Here is a 9,630-nt window from a genome sequence, read left to right on the forward strand (position 1 = left end):
GCGATGCCTGACCTTCCCAACACTGGACGTGAAGAGCATGCGCCTTCCACCATTTGCACGCCCCCTGCAAGTGCTGGAAGGAGCACCCGCAGTCCAGTTCCTGATAGTCAGATTGAAGATGTCAGTGTTGAAGTACACCAGGGTGAGGAGGATATGGGTGTTGCTGGCGCTGGGGAGGAAATTGACCAGGAGGATTCTGATGGTGAGGTGGTTTGTTTAAGTCAGGCACCCGGGGAGACACCTGTTGTCCGTGGGAGGAATATGGCCGTTGACATGCCTGGTGAAAATACCAAAAAAATCAGCTCTTCAGTGTGGAGGTATTTCATCAGAAATGCGGACAACAGGTGTCAAGCCGTGTGTTGCCTTTGTCAAGCTGTAATAAGTAGGGGTAAGGACGTTAACCACCTCGGAACATCCTCCCTTATACGTCACCTGCAGCGCATTCATAATAAGTCAGTGACAAGTTCAAAAACTTTGGGTGACAGCGGAAGCAGTCCACTGACCAGTAAATCCCTTCCTCTTGTAACCAAGCTCACGCAAACCACCCCACCAACTCCCTCAGTGTCAATTTCCTCCTTCCCCAGGAATGCCAATAGTCCTGCAGGCCATGTCACTGGCAATTCTGACGAGTCCTCTCCTGCCTGGGATTCCTCCGATGCATCCTTGCGTGTAACGCCTACTGCTGCTGGCGCTGCTGTTGTTGCTGCTGGGAGTCGATGGTCATCCCAGAGGGGAAGTCGGAAGACCACTTGTACTACTTCCAGTAAGCAATTGACTGTCCAACAGTCCTTTGCGAGGAAGATGAAATATCACAGCAGTCATCCTGCTGCAAAGCGGATAACTGAGGCCTTGACAACTATGTTGGTGTTAGACGTGCATCCGGTATCCGCCGTTAGTTCACAGGGAACTACACAATTTCTTGAGGTAGTGTGCCCCCATTACCAAATACCATCTAGGTTCCACTTCTCTAGGCAGGCGATACCGAAAATGTACACAGACCTCAGAAAAAGACTCACCAGTGTCCTAAAAAATGCAACTGTACCCAATGTCCACTTAACCACGGACATGTGGACAAGTTGAGCAGGGCAGGGTCAGGACTATATGACTGTGACAGCCCACTGGGTAGATGTATGGACTCCCGCCGCAAGAACAGCAGCGGCGGCACCAGTAGCAGCATCTCGCAAACGCCAACTCTTTCCTAGGCAGGCTACGCTTTGTATCACCGCACACAGCTGAAAACCTCTTACGGCAACTGAGGAAGATCATCGCGGAATGGCTTACCCCAATTGGACTCTCCTGTGGATTTGTGGCATCGGACAACGCCAGCAATATTGTGTGTGCATTAAATATGGGCAAATTCCAGCACGTCCCATGTTTTGCACATACCTTGAATTTGGTGGTGCAGAATTTTTTAAAAAACGACAGGGGCGTGCAAGAGATGCTGTCGGTGGCCAGAAGAATTGCGGGACACTTTCGGCGTACAGGCACCACGTACAGAAGACTGGAGCACCACCAAAAACTACTGAACCTGCCCTGCCATCATCTGAAGCAAGAAGTGGTAACGAGGTGGAATTCAACCCTCTATATGCTTCAGAGGTTGGAGGAGCAGCAAAAGGCCATTCAAGCCTATACAATTGAGCACGATATAGGAGGTGGAATGCACCTGTCTCAAGTGCAGTGGAGAATGATTTCAACGTTGTGCAAGGTTCTGATGCCCTTTGAACTTGCCACACGTGAAGTCAGTTCAGACACTGCCAGCCTGAGTCAGGTCATTCCCCTCATCAGGCTTTTGCAGAAGAAGCTGGAGACATTGAAGGAGGAGCTAACACGGAGCGATTCCGCTAGGCATGTGGGACTTGTGGATGGAGCCCTTAATTCGCTTAACAAGGATTCACGGGTGGTCAATCTGTTGAAATCAGAGCACTACATTTTGGCCACCGTGCTCGATCCTAGATTTAAAGCCTACCTTGGATCTCTCTTTCCGGCAGACACAAGTCTGCTGGGGTTCAAAGACCTGCTGGTGAGAAAATTGTCAAGTCAAGCGGAACGCGACCTGTCAACATCTCCTCCTTCACATTCTCCCGCAACTGGGGGTGCGAGGAAAAGGCTCAGAATTCCGAGCCCACCCGCTGGCGGTGATGCAGGGCAGTCTGGAACGACTGCTGATGCTGACATCTGGTCCGGACTGAAGGACCTGACAACGATTACGGACATGTCGTCTACTGTCACTGCATATGATTCTCTCAACATTGAAAGAATGGTGGAGGATTATATGAGTGACCGCATCCAAGTAGGCACGTCACACAGTCCGTACTTATACTGTCAGGAAAAAGAGGCAATTTGGAGGCCCTTGCACAAACTGGCTTTATTCTACCTAAGTTGCCCTCCCACAAGTGTGTACTCCGAAAGAGTGTTTAGTGCCGCCGCTCACCTTGTCAGCAATCGGCGTACGAGGTTACATCCAGAAAATGTGGAGAAGATGATGTTCATTAAAATGAATTATAATCAATTCCTCCGTGGAGACATTGACCAGCAGCAATTGCCTCCACAAAGTACACAGGGAGCTGAGATGGTGGATTCCAGTGGGGACGAATTGATAATCTGTGAGGAGGGGGATGTACACGGTGATATATCGGAGGATGATGATGAGGTGGACATCTTGCCTCTGTAGAGCCAGTTTGTGCAAGGAGAGATTAATTGCTTCTTTTTTGGTGGGGGTCCAAACCAACCCGTCATTTCAGTCACAGTCGTGTGGCAGACCCTGTCACTGAAATGATGGGTTGGTTAAAGTGTGCATGTCCTGTTTATACAACATAAGGGTGGGTGGGAGGGCCCAAGGACAATTCCATCTTGCACCTCTTTTTTCTTTAATTTTTCTTTGCGTCATGTGCTGTTTGGGGAGGGTTTTTTGGAAGGGACATCCTGCGTGACACTGCAGTGCCACTCCTAGATGGGCCCGGTGTTTGTGTCGGCCACTAGGGTCGCTTATCTTACTCACACAGCTACCTCATTGCGCCTCTTTTTTTCTTTGCGTCATCTGCTGTTTGGGGAGGGTTTTTTGGAAGGGACATCCTGCGTGACACTGCAGTGACACTCCTAGATGGGCCCGGTGTTTGTGTCGGCCACTAGGGTCGCTTATCTTACTCACACAGCTACCTCATTGCGCCTCTTTTTTTCTTTGCGTCATGTGCTGTTTGGGGAGGGTTTTTTGGAAGGGACATCCTGCGTGACACTGCAGTGACACTCCTAGATGGGCCCGGTGTTTGTGTCGGCCACTAGGGTCGCTTATCTTACTCACACAGCTACCTCATTGCGCCTCTTTTTTTCTTTGCGTCATGTGCTGTTTGGGGAGGGTTTTTTGGAAGGGACATCCTGCGTGACACTGCAGTGACACTCCTAGATGGGCCCGGTGTTTGTGTCGGCCACTAGGGTCGCTTATCTTACTCACACAGCTACCTCATTGCGCCTCTTTTTTTCTTTGCGTCATGTGCTGTTTGGGGAGGGTTTTTTGGAAGGGACATCCTGCGTGACACTGCAGTGACACTCCTAGATGGGCCCGGTGTTTGTGTCGGCCACTAGGGTCGCTTATCTTACTCACACAGCTACCTCATTGCGCCTCTTTTTTTCTTTGCGTCACGTGCTGTTTGGGGAGTATTTTTTGGAAGGGCCATCCTGCGTGACACTGCAGTGACACTCCTAGATGGGCCCGGTGTTTGTGTCGGCCACTAGGGTCGCTTAGCTTAGTCATCCAGCGACCTAGGTGCAAATTTTAGGACTAAAAATAATATTGTGAGGTGTGAGGTATTCAGAATAGACTGAAATTGAGTGTAAATTATGGTTTTTCAGGTTAATAATACTTTGGGATCAAAATGACCCCCAAATTCTATGATTTAAGCTGTTTTTTAGGGTTTTTTTAAAAAAACACCCGAATCCAAAACACACCCGAATCCGACAAAAAAAATCCGGTGAGGTTTTGCCAAAACGGGGTCGAACCCAAAATACGGCCGCGGAACCGAACCCAAACCCAAAACACAAAACCCGAAAATTTTCAAGTGCACATCTCTAGTATATTCCCCCCCAGTGCCAGGTACATGCCCTCAGTGTCAGGTATATGCCCCCCCAGTGCCAGGTATATGTCCCCAGTGCCAGATCTGCCCCCCCAGTGCCAGGTATATGTCCCCAGTGCCAGATCTGCCCCCCCAGTGCCAGGTATATGTCCCCAGTGCCGGGTATATGCCCCAGTGCCTGCTCCCCCGGCCCCACCCCCCTATGTGTTGGAGGGACACGAGCGCATCGCGTGTCTCTCCTGTGTCCCTCCTGGCTCTCCCCCGGCTGGTCTAATAAAGGAAGTGCCGTTCGTGAGCCAATCAGAGCTCACGAACGGCACTTGCTTCCTTAGACCAGCCGGGGGAGAGCCAGGAGGGACACAGGAGAGACGCGCGATGCGCTCGTGTCCCTCCAACACATAGGGGGGGGGGCCGGGGGAGCAGGCACCGCAGGGAGGGAGAGGAGATCGCAGATTGACATGCGGACGCTCGTCCGCATGTCAATCTGTTCTAAATCAGTGGCGCCCCCGCAGCCCCTCGCCCCCAAGCCACCGCGAGGACTGCGGGGGCAGTAGTTACGCCACTGAGTCTTGCCTATATATAATCTGCACTCTTTTCAATACCAGAGCAGGTTAAGTGTCAGTAGCTTTCTCATTGGCTGCACTGACTTTATGGTCATCAACCAAAAGTAGAGGTGAATGAGACACTCTCCATTAAAGCTCTGGCACTGTCTATGACTCTAGAGACTGGCACAAGTAAGGGTCTCTCACCTACGTATATAATGCAATAGCACATACGAAGCAGCAGAACCCAGAAAAATGCCTTAAAAGGTCTCGACTTAATCTCTAACAGGGTCCTTTAACATTTAGTTTATCTTTAACTAATTGGGAGGGCCTAGGCCCGATTGAGTAACACTAAAACCTGTACCTTTTTTTTTTTTTGTTACATGTTGTATTGTATGTAGTGTGTCTATATTTCGCCCTTTTAGATAATGAGAATTAATCTCTAAATCATTTTTAATTTTTGATCTAATAAAAGTTAAATTTTAGGAGAATATTTTTCTATCTCTACTCTTTCTCCTCTTTTACTCTCTCTTTTTTCCCTATTATTGATCCAATTGTATAGCACACAATGATTAATACCAACCGTGTGCCCCATATAGGAGAGTTCTTGTTTACCCTCTAGGTAAAGTTTTGTATCAAATTTGAATTAACTCTCAGGGAGCACCCCCCACTATCTTTAATTAAAATAAAGGGCACGGCTGTGCAAGATATAGAAATTTTGGGGTATGGATATCTATTAACTATTTTGGGACTGCCCTTATTGATCTTGATATAAGAATTGTCCTTGGAACTGTGCGGCCAGCAAACACCCTTTCCTTTTTCACACACATAGTTTTAGCATAGTGTATGGACATTGTATGGAACGTGAGACCCTATTTAAGACCATACATAGGTGATATCAGAGGGAAAAGGGGCCCTAATTTGCGGTGATAGGTGATATCAGGAATTTCAAGTGCCACTGATTGGAAATAAAGGAAGAGAGATGGTTGCAAAAATTACAACCCCATGGTGAGGAAACAAGGGGGGGGGGGGGGAGAAGAGGAACCAAGCAAATAATATATATAAACAGTATGTGGGTGGTATTGGGATGTATGCTCAGAAAATTCATTGTGTTATAATCTATAAGGTGAGTCGTAAAGGTGTCAACCTGGTTATGAACGTGTGGTATTAGATAGATCACTGGTTAGCTCGACGTTATTTGTCAGTCCTTACAGTACCTGATCTTCCCAGGCAGTCCCCCTCCCTGGTACTGATCAGGACCATACACTGCTTAGCTTCCAAGATCGGACGAGATTGGGCGTACCAGTGTGGTTTGACTGTACATGAAAGGTAAACATCTTATCACCAGGAACCCGATCGCAAATTAACACACGAGCCCTGATAAGTTAAATACTTTAATATGGACACCCAAGAGGGGGCGGGGGTGGGAAGGAATGTGCAAAAGACAAATGTGGAAACCGAGGAAGAGTGAGTAATGGAGGATACAGCACCTCATAGGAAGGGTGCGATTTCATAGCTCTCGTTCAGACCCGTGGGTTGCAACAAGGTCTGCTTTCCTAGGCTGTGCAGGAATATAAAGCAAAATATCAGAATTACCAGCTATAGCTGTGGAGACCAGGTCCGAGAACCCTTCTCCACACAATCCTCAGCCTTCTATATGCCTCTTATGTCGGCCTCTGTAAGGTGTCAGAGCCGCTTCCCAGCTCCAGGACCATCATCTTGAGAGGTTGTTGTACAGCGGGGCACTACGCCTTAGCGGTGACAATCGCAGCTCACCGCACACCCCTAACAATAGCCTGAAGGTGACGACAGGGCTGAGTACAGACCAGGAGCCCCGCTAGGGTAGTCCCCCAGTTTATGATGCAGCAATAATGCGGGGAAGGCATACGGGACCCTCCTGGGGGGGACCCACTATAGCCCCCCGGTGTACACTGGCAGCAGTGGTTAAAACTAGCACTTGCTGTGATGTTTTTATACTCCTAGGGAGACTTTGCCAGTATAAATATAACTGAAACTCCGGCGCCATTACAGGGTGTCGGAGCTTCCTCACAGCGGGACCAGCAGCGTTTTGGCGCCTTCCTCTGCTTACAGCTGCAGCAGCAGGCACACACAGCTCCTCTCATGATACGCAGGAAAACTGGTACAGGGGTGTAGCAAAGGGGGAGAGCCACTATTGTACACAATCTGTGTCCTGGAAAGGACAAAAATCTCCAGTGTTTCACTTTTATATAACTGCTTGCAGCCTCACTGGGCTGTTTAGCTTGGGTGTGCTGTTCCCTTCTCACTGTCTCTCACATACAGTAAAGGCAGGCTTGCTATTGTATTACTTGTCTGTGTGTATGTAAGTGTTGTTTACTGTAAACATAGTAAAACACCAATTATGCAGTGTATGTCACACCAGATTCTCTCCCTCTACATCTGGTTCCATATCATGTGAACAATGTAGTCAGTCCTCACAGCACAGTGAGGGGACTGGGTGGTAGGGCTATGTCATCTCAGCTCACTGCTAATGCTCAAAAAACTCAACAACTGCAACAGGCTGTTGCAGACCTAGCTACAAGGGAGCCCCCTCTCTCTAGATCAGGACCACAAAAGCGTGGGTTACATGCTTTACTTTCACATTCTGACGAGGAGACACAGGAGGAGGGGGAGCAATTGGATCCTGTTTCTGGGGATTCCCCTTCTATGAAAGGTATTAAACCCTTCATACTAGCTATTCGAGACATGTTAAAGGTGGTCATTCCGAGTTGTTCGCTCGCTGCTGTTTTTAGCAGAATAGCGATCTGGCTAAAAATGGGCGATTCTGCGCATGCGTATGGGCCGCAGGGCGCACGCGCTAACTATTTTCACACAAAACTATGCAATTTACACAGGTTTGAGCGACGCTTTTCAGTCGCTCTGCTGATCGGTGAGTGATTGACAGGAAGTGGGTGTTTCTGGGTGGAAACTGACCGTTTTCCAGGAGTGTGCTAAAAAACGCAGGCGTGTCAGCCTAAAACACAGGAGTGGTTGGAGAAACGGGGGAGTGGCTGGCCGAACGCAGGGCGTGCTTGTGACGTCAAACCAGGAACTAAATGGACTGAGGTGACCGCAATCTAGGAGTAGGTCTGGAGCTACTCAGAAACTGCAGGAAAATATTTAATAGCAGAACTGCTAATCTTTCGTTCGCAATTCTGCAAAGCTAAGATACACTCCCAGAGGGCGGCAGCCTAGCGTGTGCAATGCTGCTAAAAGCAGCTAGCGAGCGATCAACTCGGAATGAGAGCCAAAGCTCCCTCTAGAGGACGCTGCAGCACAGCAGTCGTTTTTCTTAGCACAGAACAAACCCAGGGGTTTATTTACTAATATTTGTGTTTAAGTCGGTTTGTGTAGAGTTTAAACTCATTTTTAATTGGGTGCATTTTACTGCAACTTTTTTAATCCTGATACGGTAATTTACTAAAGTGCCGAGTTTTCAACATTTGTATTTACCGATGTCGATGTGATTTATAATATCAGGCAGTGTTTTACGGGAGTGATTAGTAAAACACTGCCTGACAAAACACAAGGGGTGAAATTAACTAAGGTGGGAGATTTTTAGAAGTAGTAATGTTGCCCATAGCAACCAATCAGATTATATCTATTATCTGCTAGAAGCAGCTAGATTAATGGTAAGTAGAATCTGATTGGTTGCCATGGGCAACATCACCAGTTCTAAAAATCTCCCACCTTAGTACATTTACCCCAAGGAATCCCATCCGGATCTGTGAGATCTGTGCAGGGCTTCATTGTGTGCATTGTGAGCAGTGCAGAATGGGTTAAAAAATGAAAAAAATTTGGGCTATTCATAATGGTTTTGACGGCAAAGTTAAAAAATACGAATGAAAAGACTATCGGTCAAATGCGGCTGTTTGTTCATACAACACGGGAATTTACTATTCATTCGTATTTGGGTGTTAGTCTCTGAAAGCTCAATTGCGGGTGTATTTTTTTGCGATTCATTAAAAAAAGCAGCAAAAAAATAAACCTGCGTTTTCCAGGCGAGTTTAGATAATCATGCACGGATCAGTGAGATATGTGCATGGTTATCTATGGGAAAGAGTCTGTTTAGTGAAAAAATTTTAAAAAGTTTTTGCGTGGTGTCAAAGTCAGAAAAATAACACTATGCACACTACCATATTTGCACCTCATACAGGTCCGTGCTGCGCATGCGTGCGCTCTCCCGTGCGTACGCATACCCGCTGTTACGTGCACCCGCAGGTGCACGGTATGCGTATTTACGGTAGAGTTTATGTGTTCGTAGCGTGCGACTCAATCGTTACATATTTTCACTATATAATGTATTTTGTAGATCATGGTCCCTTTGATAGATCTTGAAAGTTTAGTTAATGTAGCATGTTCCTGGACAGAGAGATCCCTCTTTGTATTGTACGAAGGGTCCAACAGGGGTCATACAGTGGTGTTTAGTAGAGATGAGCGCCGGAAATTTTTCGGGTTTTGTGTTTTGGGTTCGGTTCCGCGGCCGTGTTTTGGGTTCGAACGCGTTTTGGCAAAACCTCACCGAATTTTTTTTGTCGGATTCGGGTGTGTTTTGGATTCGGGTGTTTTTTTAAAAAAACACTAAAAAACAGCTTAAATCATAGAATTTGGGGGTCATTTTGATCCCAAAGTATTATTAACCTCAAAAACCATAATTTACACTCATTTTCAGTCTATTCTGAATACCTCACACCTCACAATATTATTTTTAGTCCTAAAATTTGCACCTAGGTCGCTGGATGACTAAGCTGGGCGACCCTAGTGGCCGACACAAACACCGGGCCCATCTAGGAGTGGCACTGCAGTGTCACGCAGGATGTCCCTTCCAAAAAACCCTCCCCAAACAGCACATGACGCAAAGAAAAAAAGAGGCGCAATGAGGTAGCTGTGTGAGTAAGATAAGCGACCCTAGTGGCCGACACAAACACCTGGCCCATCTAGGAGTGGCACTGCAGTGTCACGCAGGATGGCCCTTCCAAAAAACCCTCCCCAAACAGCACATG

At 47.5% G+C, this 9,630-nt stretch overlaps 1 pseudogene; it reads right to left on the reverse strand.

The window, feature by feature from the left end:
- Positions 1-5,814: 5,814 nt before the first annotated feature.
- Positions 5,815-5,933, reverse strand: LOC134937605 (5S ribosomal RNA; annotated as a pseudogene).
- Between the last annotated feature and the right edge of the window lie 3,697 nt (positions 5,934-9,630).

Source organism: Pseudophryne corroboree, chromosome 6, assembly GCF_028390025.1.
Source record: "Pseudophryne corroboree isolate aPseCor3 chromosome 6, aPseCor3.hap2, whole genome shotgun sequence".
NCBI lineage: Eukaryota > Metazoa > Chordata > Amphibia > Anura > Myobatrachidae > Pseudophryne > Pseudophryne corroboree.